This window comes from Panulirus ornatus, chromosome 9, assembly GCF_036320965.1.
Source record: "Panulirus ornatus isolate Po-2019 chromosome 9, ASM3632096v1, whole genome shotgun sequence".
Taxonomy (NCBI): Eukaryota; Metazoa; Arthropoda; class Malacostraca; order Decapoda; family Palinuridae; genus Panulirus; species Panulirus ornatus.
Window position 1 is genome coordinate 43,191,683 of NC_092232.1, and position 13,103 is coordinate 43,204,785.

Consider the following 13,103-nt stretch of genomic DNA (forward strand, 5'->3'; position numbering starts at 1 on the left):
CCTAATAACCTTGCTCTTATTCACATTTACTCTTAACTTTCTTCTTCCACACACTTTACCAAACTCAGTCACCAGCTTCTGCAGCTTCTCACATGAATCAGCCACCAGCGCTGTATCATCAGCGAACAACAACTGACTCACTTCCCAAGCTCTCTCATCCACAACATACTTCATACCTGCCCCTCTTTCCAAAACTCTTGCATTTACCTCCCTAACAACCCCATCCATAAACAAATTAAACAACCATGGAGACATCACACACCCCTGCCGCAAACCTACATTCACTGAGAACCAATCACTTTCCTCTCTTCCTACACGTACACATGCCTTACATCCTCGATAAAAACTTTTCACTGCTTCTAACAACTTGCCTCCCACACCATATATTCTTAATATATATATATATATATATATATATATATATATATATATATATATATATTTTTTTTTTTTTTTTTGCTTTGTCGCTGTCTCCCGCGTTTGCGAGGTAGCGCAAGGAAACAGACGAAAGAAATGGCCCAACCCACCCCCATACACATGTATATACATACGTCCACACACGCAAATATACATACCTACACAGCTTTCCATGGTTTATAAATATATATATATATATATATATATATATATATATATATATATATATATATATATATATATATATATATATATATATATATGTTTTTATGCTTCGTCTGTTTCCTGGCTCTACCTCCCTGATGCGGGAAATGGCAACCAACCATGATGAATCAAGTATAACGAATATATGTTGGTGTTAAGGGAGTCCACCTGCATATGATTACACTGTGAGTAGATAGTCACCTTTAGGAAGTCTTGATGTTTTCCCAGGTTTTGTAAGTAGTGTGATGTATTGATATGTATATAGTCTGTACAAAAGTGTTAGATTGGTGAAAGTTTTGGTTAGAAACATAATTCCCTCTTTTATTGTCGGTTTCAGTGACCTATGTAATAGCAGATCACTGGAATGATAGACATCCAGGGACATATTCCTGTCATTGTACAACAACCAGCTGAGTGTGTGGCTTGCAGAAAGTGGTAATGCGAGAAAGGATAGTGATTGGAATGATGAGGTTGATTTGTTAGTAATAGAGAAAAGTGTGTTGTATGGGCATTACTTGCAGAAGGAGTGCAAGTAATTGGTGTACAAGAGTGGTGAGAAGTCAAAACAAAGATGCAGGAGCTGAAAAAGAGGGAAAGTGTGAGTTTGGGTGAGCAAGTATTTGCAAATTTCAGAGAATATACAAAAATAATTGGAAGGAGTGTAAGAATGAGAGGAAAGCTAGAGAACAAATGAGAACATCAGTGAAGGGATCAAACAGGAAAGTGGTAACAGACAGAGATGAGGTGAAGAGGATTGTTGAATGTATTAGATGATAGGGTGGCAGATGTCGGTTGTTTGGGTCTGGGAGGTATGCAGATCAAGAGAGTTACGGCAAGTGGTTTAATGAAAAGAAAAGAGGTGGTGACAGCCCTGCATGAGATAATGTGTGGCAAGTGCTGCTGGAGTGGGTGGTATTGGAGTTGAATTTTTTGAGAAAGGTTACTGTTTTGTTGATTGGTTCGTTAGAGCACCAAAGGAATTTATTAAAGCTGTTTTGTGATAAAGGAACAAATAATACCATGCTCATTAGTAGTGATGATTTTGAAATTTTAGACTCAGCCCCTTCAGCTTCAGATTGCACATTCTAGAAAGTCTTTGGAAGCGGAAGCAGAAGTCAATATTAAAGTAATGTTTAAATCATATAAGGAATTAAGAACAATGAATGTCGTGATTACATATTTACAGAGATTAATTTGAGATTTTAAGAACAATGAATGTCATGATTGCATATTGACAGAGATTAATTTAAAATTTTAATCTTAGAGCACATTGCTCATCTGTGCAAATGGAACATTTGTAAATAGTCTTCTCAGCATGGTCTACATTACTGCAGTTTCACATAAAGTTAATGACTGTCAATAAGGTGGGTGAGACTGAAGATATTACCTTTAAGCTTGAAAAACCAGCAATTGTATTGGTCCTGGACAAAAGTGATCTGATGTTACCAGGCTCTACCTGCATACAGTTATGCTACAAGTGAAAATTCACTTTTGGTTTTGTTGTATTAATTTCATCTGTTGAAAAGGAGTAGAATCTTATTAAATTTTTTACTCCAGAGTAATCTATATTTTCATTGTTACCTACTTGAAGCTGCAAAGTCCTCATAAAAGGGATAATAGGGTTATAAGATTGATCAATAGCAGTTGTACCTTGCATGTGTTTTGATTGACCTTGTTAAATTGCAAGTCTCCTACGTCTCCTGGGAGAGAGAGATTGGGCTAATGTATGGGAAATTCATAAAGCTAAATTTCCTGGTATACCTGGCTATATGTTTCCTACCATGCCTCTGCTCCCCATTTGGATGTAATATTTCTACAATGCCAAGCCTAAGATGTTAAGACCGGCCATTGTCTCTCAAAGATGATTGTAGGGTATATTCAAGAATATTCAGTTGCTGTTGGAATTAATCTTGTAAACATGAATCACTTTTGGATGACAGTAGTCAAGATATAAGCACTACACATGTACTGTTAGTAGGTAAGTGGTCTCCCGGAGAGTACATGCAGAGAAGCTACAAAATTGTTACTCATAAGAGCATGGGAGTAGCAGGTAGTAGCTGGTAGGCAGCCACTGATCAGGGAGGTATATTACCAGTACTTCTCACCTGAGTATTGGGAGGGTTGGTGATGGTTGTGTAGTGAGCCAGCACATGCATGAGTGGTTGTCAAGTTATGCTCCTTTGACCATGGTAGCTGTCTTTTTCTTTCTGCATCACCCACACATGGACTGCTGGCATTGTTTGTAGACATACAGTATCTTTGTCATACACAACACTTAACAACACATAACTCACACAAACACAACTCAGTCTTTGTTACTCTAGATTTTCTTGTGGTGAGCTCTATGTGCTAGCCCTGCCCTTAGGCAAAATGGTAGGAGCAGTAGATAGTAGTAGGTAGGAATGCAGGAGGATTAGGTAGATACATAAGAAGTAGTAGGTATGAACATTAGATTGGAGCATTAGGTAGTAGTAGTTGGTAGGAACATTAGGTATTAGCCTCTGGAAACACTGTTCTAAAGTTGCCCTCTGTTAGTGGCCTATTAAGGATGAGGTACTAAAGGATAAGAAGAGGCACTGAAGTTCACCAGTTATGGAGACTTTTTTTTTTTTTTTTTGCTGTGGCCACTCATTCCTTTGGGGGAGTTCCCTCAGTGAATGGGCATCAGAGTTATAGATAGGTAGTTTGAGTAGATAGTATGGGAATACAGATGTTAAACTTTTGGGAACTGTGAGGGTTTTGCTTTTGGGCTGGGATGGAGGTTGTGGTGTTTCAGTGCTTAGGTGAGTTAGGGGCACTGACTTTGTCTGACCTTAATAGGGAGGGTAGATGTGATATCAGATGCTGCTACCTGGTTATGAGCAATACGATTTAGTAAAGCTTACCGTAAGTGACATGAGTAAGTTTGGGTCAGGACTGGCACACCACTGACTTATTTTGTCATCCACATTGCCAGCCAGCAAAAGTCATTTCCTCTACTTTTGGTTGTGTGTGACTAGATGTTTGGAGGCTGTTGCAAACCACAGCTGTGGACTTCATAATAGTAGTCTTCAAAGTTGCTTCATAGAGGGGAATCACGTAGCATGTTCATTGTGCAACAAAACAGTTTAAAAAATGCTTTTAAGAAATCTTGTAAGACACCCAGGTGAAGAACTGTTGAACTTTTTAAGAATACAGTTTTTGGAAAGCTTTACTGTATGTGATGAATTTGAATACACATTTAAGTTGCAATGGGAGAGACACTATGAATATCCTATTTTATTTTATTCTATGATCATTATTTCATTTCTATTGTAATTGGATGGATCAAATTCTGACAGCCTTTGCAACAATATGCAAACATCAACGTATTTTAAATGTTTTAAAGTGAAATATGGACTTCTTACTGAAGAAAGTGCTTCTTTCCTATTTATTAACACACTGAGACTATTGTCTCCTTTCATTCCACCTCCATATACAAAATGCTTATATTGTATCCAATCCAGTCTAACATCATATAAAATGTTCTCCCCTATGGTTTACTTCTTGTACTTTCTACTACACTGCTATATATCATTTTAACTAATTAATTGATAATCTGCCATAGTTTATGCATGACCATACTCCCCCAAAAAGCTTATCCATACTGACTTCTTCATGGTACATAATTTTCTCATTCTTCATTGTGTGTGTTCCTAATGGCAATGATACTTTTCAAATTATCCGTCTTTACTGGTGTTTTGACCAGTCTTGACATATATGTGCTTAGGTTTCACATCCTTACATCATTGCAAGGAAAAGTATGCTTTCATGCATACATTCAGTGAAAGATTTTAGCGTCATTCAGTGCCCCCTATTTCTTTTTTCCCTTGCATGACTTGACTCCAGCTGCAGCTTTCCCCACACCATCATATTTGGAGAGAATTGTGTTTGGTATGCTAAGCAAAACCAGTGAACTATACAAGATTCAGTATATTTTTAGAGCGTTTTGTTACTCTTAGAATATGTTGATATGTAATGATATATATTCTAGCAATGGCCGATTTAAATGCAAAGGTGAGTAATGTGGCAGATATGGGTAGAATTGGTGTACATGGGGTGTTCAGTGTTGTGAATGAAAGTGGTGAAGAGCTTGTGGATTTGTGTGCTGAAAAAGGACTGGTATACAGGTATACCACCGAATTTCCGGCAACTGATGGTTCGGTACCTCCTTCAGTCCGGGCAAAATTACGTGAGGGAACTTGAAATTGCTGCGGCCACCAGATTAGTTTACTGGGCAGCCGCAGATGGGGTTGTGTGTAGGGAACGCTTATTTACATTCTTTACACTGCACTTATTGTTGGTGATACCACAATGCTGTGAGATTCTTTGCTTATTTTGCATAAACTTAACCCTATCTCTGGCTTCTAAGACATATGAAAGTGGCAGTCGTGGGTCAAACATAAACATCAGTCCATATCGATCCAAGATAAAGTAGAATTGTTGAAAAAATGGACCTTGGTATTTCGATGCGTAAGCTGTGTGACATCTACAATATTGGTTCATCAACTGTTTATGAGATAAAGAAGCAAACGGAGAAAATATTGAAATTCTATGCAGACCAATTCCGAGAAGCAAATGACGATTAGAAAAACTACAAAAGATGGTAAGAGTTCTGAGGACAATTAAGTTATGGAATGGTTTCGACTGCGTCGTAGTGATGTAGTGGACTTGTCTGGTAGCATGATAATGGACTAGGCTAAGTTGTTCTATAAAGAACTTAAATTACAACATGAGTGTGACTATAGTGAAGGATTGCTTCAAATATTCAAGAAGTGTCATGGAATTTCCATGAATAAAGTGTGCGAGATAAGTGGTCAGCAAATGATGAAGGAGCTGCTGAGTATGTGGACGAATTTGCAAATCTCGTAGCTGACGAGCACCTCAGTCCTGAGCAGGTGTATAATGCAGACAAAACTGTATTCTGGTGATGCACACCTAGGAAAACACTAACAAGACAAAGAAGACCCCACGGGATTCAAACAATCTAAGGACATACCATCTTAGGGTGCTCAAACGCAGCAGGTACGCACAGATATAAATCACTGGTGATAGGAAAAGTAAACATCCCAGGACCTTGATAGGTGTTAAAGTTTACCCAGTAACATACTGTGCAAATAACAAATGGCTGGATTACAACTAAGCTTCTCTTTAAGAAATTAATAGATTTGCATTTGATTTTTGTTTAATCTTGTTTAATTAATACCTGTAATCTTGTTTCACTAATGTACTATTGTACAAGTACCTGTATTTCATTTATTTAATTTATGTTTAATATATGTTTAATTTAAATTTCTAGCATTCCATGGTATACTTTAGGCTCATGGGAGATGTATGATTAGTGGGTTAGAGGTGTTGATGAATTATTATTATGTGAACACAGTTGGTGCGGCAAGATGGTTAATCTGACAAGACTTTGGAACCAAGAGTGCCGGAAAATTGGTTGTGTACCTGTATCTGATTTAAAAAGAGATATACATAAGTATACACATGTGAGTAGGAGACATGGTTAATTGATAGGTGTGTAAAAGAAAGACTTTTGGATGTTAATGTGCTGAGAGGGGCAGCTGGAGGGATGTCTGATCATTCACTATCTTGTGGTGAAGATTTGTAGAGGTTTTTAAAAAAGAAAGAACAGAGAATGTTGGGGATAAGGGAGTGGTGAGAGTAAGTGAGATTGATAAGGAGATTAGTGTGAGGAAGTACTTGGAGAGATTGAGTGTAGAATGGCAAAAGGTGAGAGCAAATGATGTGAAGAATGGGATGTATTTAGAGAAGTAGTGATGGCTTGTGCAAAAGATGCATGTGGCATGAGAAAGGTGGGAGGTGGTCAGATTAGAAAGGGTAATGAGTGGTGGGTTAAAGAAGTAAAGTTGTTAGTGAAAGAGAAAAGAGTGTCGTTTGGACGATATTTACATGGTAGGAGTGCAAATGATTGGGAGATGTATAAAAGAAAGTGGCAGGAGGTCAAGAGAAAGGTGCAAGGGTTGAAAAAGAGGGCAAAGGAGAGTTAAGGTCGGAGAGTATCATTAAACTTTAGGGAGGTTGTTTAAATTTGTTTATGGTTGGGGTTATTAGGGAGGTAAATGCAAGAGTTTTGGAAAGAGAGGCAAGTATGTAGTCTGTTGTGGATGAGAGAGCTTGAGAAGTGAGTCAGTTGTTGTTCGCTGATGATACAGCACTGGTGGCTGATTCGTGTGAGAACCTGCAGAAGCTGGTGACTGAGTTTGGTAAAGTGTGTGAAAGAAGAAAGCTGAGAGTAAATGTGAATAAGAGCAAGGTTACTAGGTACAGTAGGGTTGAGGGACAAGTCAATTGGGAGGTAAGTTTGAATGGAGAAAAACTGGAGGAAGTAAAGTGTTTTAGATATCTGGGAGTGGATTTGGCAATGGATGGAACCATGGAAGCGAAGTGAATCATAGGGTGGGGGAGGGGTGAAAGTTCTGGGAGCATTGAAGAATGTGTGGAAGTTGAGAACATTATCTCGGAAAGCAAAAATAGGTATGTTTGAAGGAATAGTGGTTCCAACAATGTTGTATGGTTGCGAAGCATGGGCTATAGATAGAGTTGCGCGGAGGAGGGTGGATTTGCTGGAAATGAGATGTTTAAGGACAATATGTGGTGTAAGGTGGTTTGATCGAGTAAGTAACAATAGGGTAAGAGAGATGTGTGGTAATAAAAAGAGTGTAAATGAGAGAGCAGAAGAGGGTGTTTTGAAATGGTTTGGTCACATGGAGAGAATGAGTGAGGAAAGATTGACCAAGAGGATATATGTGTCGGAGGTGGAGGGAACGAGGAGAAGTGGGAGACCAAACTGGAGGTGGAAAGATGGAGTGAAAAAGATTTTGGGTGATTGGGGCCTGAACATGCAGGGGGGTGAAAGGCGTGCAAGGAATAGAGTGAATTGGAACGATATGGTATACCGGGGTCAACTTGCTGTCAATGGATTGAACCAGGGCATGTGAAGCGTCTGGGATAAACCATGGAAAGTTCTGTGGGGCTTGGATGTGGAAAGGGAGCTGTGGTTTCAGTGCATTTACATGACAGCTAGAGTCTGAGTGTGAACAAATGGGGCCTTTGTTGTTGTTTCTTAGCACTAACCTTGCACACATGAGGGGGGAGGGGGATGTTATTCCATGTGTGGCGGGGTGGCGATGGGAATGAATAAAGTCAGTATGAATTATGTACATGTGTATATATGTATATGTATGTGTGTGTATATATATGTATACATTGAGATGTATAGGTATGTATATTTGCGTGTGTGGACGTGTATGTGGGTAGGTTGGGCCATTCTTTCGTCTGTTTCCTTGCGCTACCTCGCTAACGCAGGAGACAGCGACAAAGCAAAATAAATAAATAAATGAATACACATATATATATATATATATATATATATATATATATATATATTTTCCTATCAGTCCACGGGGAAAATGAAACACGAAAAGTTCCCAAGTGCACTTTCGTGTAATAATCACATCATCAGGGGAGACACAAGAGAGAAATATAAGTCAGTTGATATACATCGAAGAGACGAAGCTAGGACGCCATTTGGTAAACATGTTTACCAAATGGTGTCCTAGCTTCGTCTCTTCGATGTATATCAACTGACTTATATTTCTCTCTTGTGTCTCCCTGATGATGTGATTATTACACGAAACGCACTTGGGAACTTTTCGTGTTTCATTTTCCCCGTGGACTCATAGGAATATATTGATCACGCGCAAAATTGTGATCCTTTCCAATGTGTATATATATATATATATATATATATATATATATATATATATATATATATATATATATATATATTTTTTTTTTTTTTTTTTTTTTTTTTCAAACTATTCGCCATTTCCCGCATTAGCGAGGTAGCGTTAAGAACAGAGGACTGGGCCATTGAGGGAATATCCTCACCTGGCCCCCTTCTCTGTTCCTTCTTTTGGAAAATTAAAAAAAAATTGAGAGGAGAGGATTTCCAGCCCCCCGCTCCCTCCCCTTTTAGTTGCCTTCTACGACACGCAGGGAATACGTGGGAAGTATTCTTTCTCCCCTATCCCCAGGGAAAATATATATATATATATATATATATATATATATATATATATATATATATATATATATATATATATATATATATATATTTTTTTTTTCTTTTATTTTTTATTTTTTATACTTTGTCGCTGTCTCCCGCGTTTGCGAGGTAGCGCAAGGAAACAGACGAAAGAAATGGCCCAACCCCCCCCATACACATGTACATACACACGTCCACACACGCAAATATACATACCTACACAGCTTTCCATGGTTTACCCCAGACGCTTCACATGCCTTGATTCACTCCACTGACAGCACGTCAACCCCTGTATACCACATCGCTCCAATTCACTCTATTCCTTGCCCTCCTTACACCCTCCTGCATGTTCAGGCCCCGATCACACAAAATCTTTTTCACTCCATCTTTTCACCTCCAATTTGGTCTCCCTCTTCTCCTCGTTCCCTCCACCTCCGACACATATATCCTCTTGGTCAATCTTTCCTCACTCATTCTCTCCATGTGCCCAAACCATTTCAAAACACCCTCTTCTGCTCTCTCAACCACGCTCTTTTTATTTCCACACATCTCTCTTACCCTTACGTTACTTACTCGATCAAACCACCTCACACCACACATTGTCCTCAAACATCTCATTTCCAGCACATCCATCCTCCTGCGCACAACTCTATCCATAGCCCACGCCTCGCAACCATACAACATTGTTGGAACCACTATTCCTTCAAACATACCCATTTTTGCTTTCCGAGATAATGTTCTCGACTTCCACACATTTTTCAAGGCTCCCAAAATTTTCGCCCCCTCCCCCACCCTATGATCCACTTCCGCTTCCATGGTTCCATCCGCTGACAGATCCACTCCCAGATATCTAAAACACTTCACTTCCTCCAGTTTTTCTCCATTCAAACTCACCTCCCAATTGACTTGACCCTCAACCCTACTGTACCTAATAACCTTGCTCTTATTCACATTTACTCTTAACTTTCTTCTTCCACACACTTTACCAAACTCAGTCACCAGCTTCTGCAGTTTCTCACATGAATCAGCCACCAGCGCTGTATCATCAGCGAACAACAACTGACTCACTTCCCAAGCTCTCTCATCCCCAACAGACTTCATACTTGCCCCTCTTTCCAGGACTCTTGCATTTACCTCCCTAACAACCCCATCCATAAACAAATTAAACAACCATGGAGACATCACACACCCCTGCCGCAAACCTACATTCACTGAGAACCAATCACTTTCCTCTCTTCCTACACGTACACATGCCTTACATCCTCGATAAAAACTTTTCACTGCTTCTAACAACTTGCCTCCCACACCATATATTCTTAATACCTTCCACAGAGCATCTCTATCAACTCTATCATATGCCTTCTCCAGATCCATAAATGCTACATACAAATCCATTTGCTTTTCTAAGTATTTCTCACATACATTCTTCAAAGCAAACACCTGATCCACACATCCTCTACCACTTCTGAAACCGCACTGCTCTTCCCCAATCTGATGCTCTGTACATGCCTTCACCCTCTCAATCAATACCCTCCCATATAATTTACCAGGAATACTCAACAAACTTATACCTCTGTAATTTGAGCACTCACTCTTATCCCCTTTGCCTTTGTACAATGGCACTATGCACGCATTCCGCCAATCCTCAGGCACCTCACCATGAGTCATACATACATTAAATAACCTCACCAACCAGTCAACAATACAGTCACCCCCTTTTTTAATAAATTCCACTGCAATACCATCCAAACCTGCTGCCTTGCCGGCTTTCATCTTCCGCAAAGCTTTTACTACCTCTTCTCTGTTTACCAAATCATTTTCCCTAACCCTCTCACTTTGCACACCACCTCGACCAAAACACCCTATATCTGCCACTCTGTCATCAGACACATTCAACAAACCTTCAAAATACTCATTCCATCTCCTTCTCACATCACCACTACTTGTTATCACCTCCCCATTTACGCCCTTCACTGAAGTTCCCATTTGCTCCCTTGACTTACGCACCCTATTTACCTCCTTCCAGAACATCTTTTTATTCTCCCTAAAATTTACTGATAGTCTCTCACCCCAACTCTCATTTGCCCTTTTTTTCACCTCTTGCACCTTTCTCTTGACCTCCTGTCTCTTTCTTTTATACATCTCCCACTCAATTGCATTTTTTCCCTGCAAAAATCGTCCAAATGCCTCTCTCTTCTCTTTCACTAATACTCTTACTTCTTCATCCCACCACTCACTACCCTTTCTAAACGGCCCACCTCCCACTCTTCTCATGCCACAAGCATCTTTTGCGCAATCCATCACTGACTCCCTAAATACATCCCATTCCTCCCCCACTCCCCTTACTTCCATTGTTCTCACCTTTTTCCATTCTGTACACAGTCTCTCCTGGTACTTCCCCACACATATCTATATATATATATATATATATATATATATATATATATATATATATATATATCACTTTCCTCTCTTCCTACACGTACACATGCCTTACATCCTCGATAAAAACTTTTCACTGCTTCTAACAACTTGCCTCCCACACCATATATTCTTAATACCTTCCACAGAGCATCTCTATCAACTCTATCATATGCCTTCTCCAGATCCATAAATGCTACATACAAATCCATTTGCTTTTCTAAGTATTTCTCACATACATTCTTCAAAGCAAACACCTGATCCACACATCCTATACCACTTCTGAAACCACACTGCTCTTCCCCAATCTGATGCTCTGTACATGCCCTCACCCTCTCAATCAATACCCTCCCATATAATTTCCCTGGAATACTCAACAAACTTATACCTCTGTAATTTGAGCACTCACTCTTATCCCCTTTGCCTTTGTACAATGGCACTATGCACGCATTCTGCCAATCTTCAGGCACCTCACCATGAGTCATACATACATTAAATAACCTTACCAACCAGTCAATTATACAGTCACCCCCTTTTTTAATAAATTCCACGGCAGTACCATCCAAACCTGCTGCCTTGCCGGCTTTCATCTTCCGCAAAGCTTTCACTACCTCTTCTCTGTTTACCAAATCATTTTCCCTATCCCTCTCACTTTGCACACCACCTCAACCAAAACACCCTATGTCTGCCACTCTATCATCAGACACATTCAACAAACCTTCAAAATACTCACTCCATCTCCTTCTCACATCACCACTACTTGTTATCCCCTCCCCATTTGCGCCCTTCACTGAAGTTCCCATTTGCTCCCTTGTCTTACGCACTTTATTTATCTCCTTCCAAAACATCTTTTTATTCTCCCTAAAATTTAATGATACTCTCTCACCCCAACTCTCATTTGCCCTTTTTTTCTTCTCTTGCACCTTTCTCTTGACCTCCTGTCTCTTTCTTTTATACATCTCCCACTCAATTGCATTTTTTCCCTGCAAAAATCGTCCAAATGCCTCTCTCTTCTCTTTCACTAATAATCTTACTTCTTCATCCCACCACTCACTACCCTTTCTAATCAACCCACCTCCCACTCTTCTCATGCCTCAAGCATCTTATGCGCAATCCATCACTGATTCCCTAAATACATCCCATTCCTCCCCCACTCCCCTTACTTCCATTGTTCTCACCTTTTTCCATTCTGTACTCAGTCTCTCCTGGTACTTCCTCACACAAGTCTCCTTCCCAAGCTCACTTACTCTCACCACCCTCTTCACCCCAACATTCACTCTTCTTTTCTGAAAACCCATACAAATCTTCACCTTAGCCTCCACAAGATAATGATCAGACATCCCTCCAGTTGCACCTCTCAGCACATTAACATCCAAAAGTCTGTCTTTCGTGCGCCTGTCAATTAACACGTAATCCAATAACGCTCTCTGGCCATCTCTCCTACTTACATACGTATACTTATGTATATCTCGCTTTTTAAACTAGGTATTCCCAATCACCAGTCCTTTTTCAGCACATAAATCTACAAGCTCTTCACCATTTCCATTTACAACACTGAACACTGAACAGGAAAGTGATTGGTTCTCAGTAAATGTAGGTTTGCGGCAGGGATGTGTGATGTCTCCATGGTTGTTTAATTTGTTTATGGATGGGGTTGTTAGGAAGGTGAATGCAAGAGTTTTGGAAAAAGGGGCAAGTATGAAGTCTGTTGGGGATGAGAGAGCTTGGGAAATGAGTCAGTTGTTGTTCGCTGATGATACAGCGCTGGTGACTGATTCATGTGAGAAACTGCAGAAGCTGGTGACTGAGTTTAGTAAAGTGTGTGAAAGAAGAAAGTTAAGAGTAAATGTGAATAAGAGCAAGGTAATTAGGTACAGTAGGGTTGAGGGTCAAGTCAATTGGGAGGTAAGTTTGAATGGAGAAAAACTGGAGGAAGTAAAGTGTTTTAGATATCTGGGAGTGGATCTGG

At 39.7% G+C, this 13,103-nt stretch overlaps 1 long non-coding RNA gene across 1 annotated transcript in view; it reads left to right on the plus strand.

The window, feature by feature from the left end:
- Nucleotides 1–7,299, plus strand: part of LOC139750371 (uncharacterized) — a 153,585-nt gene extending 146,286 nt beyond the window's left edge. The window contains exon 4 of the long non-coding RNA XR_011713118.1: nt 959–7,299. This is a non-coding gene — a long non-coding RNA (uncharacterized lncRNA). The remainder of the gene's footprint in view (nt 1–958) is intronic.
- The last annotated feature ends 5,804 nt before the right edge of the window (nt 7,300–13,103 follow it).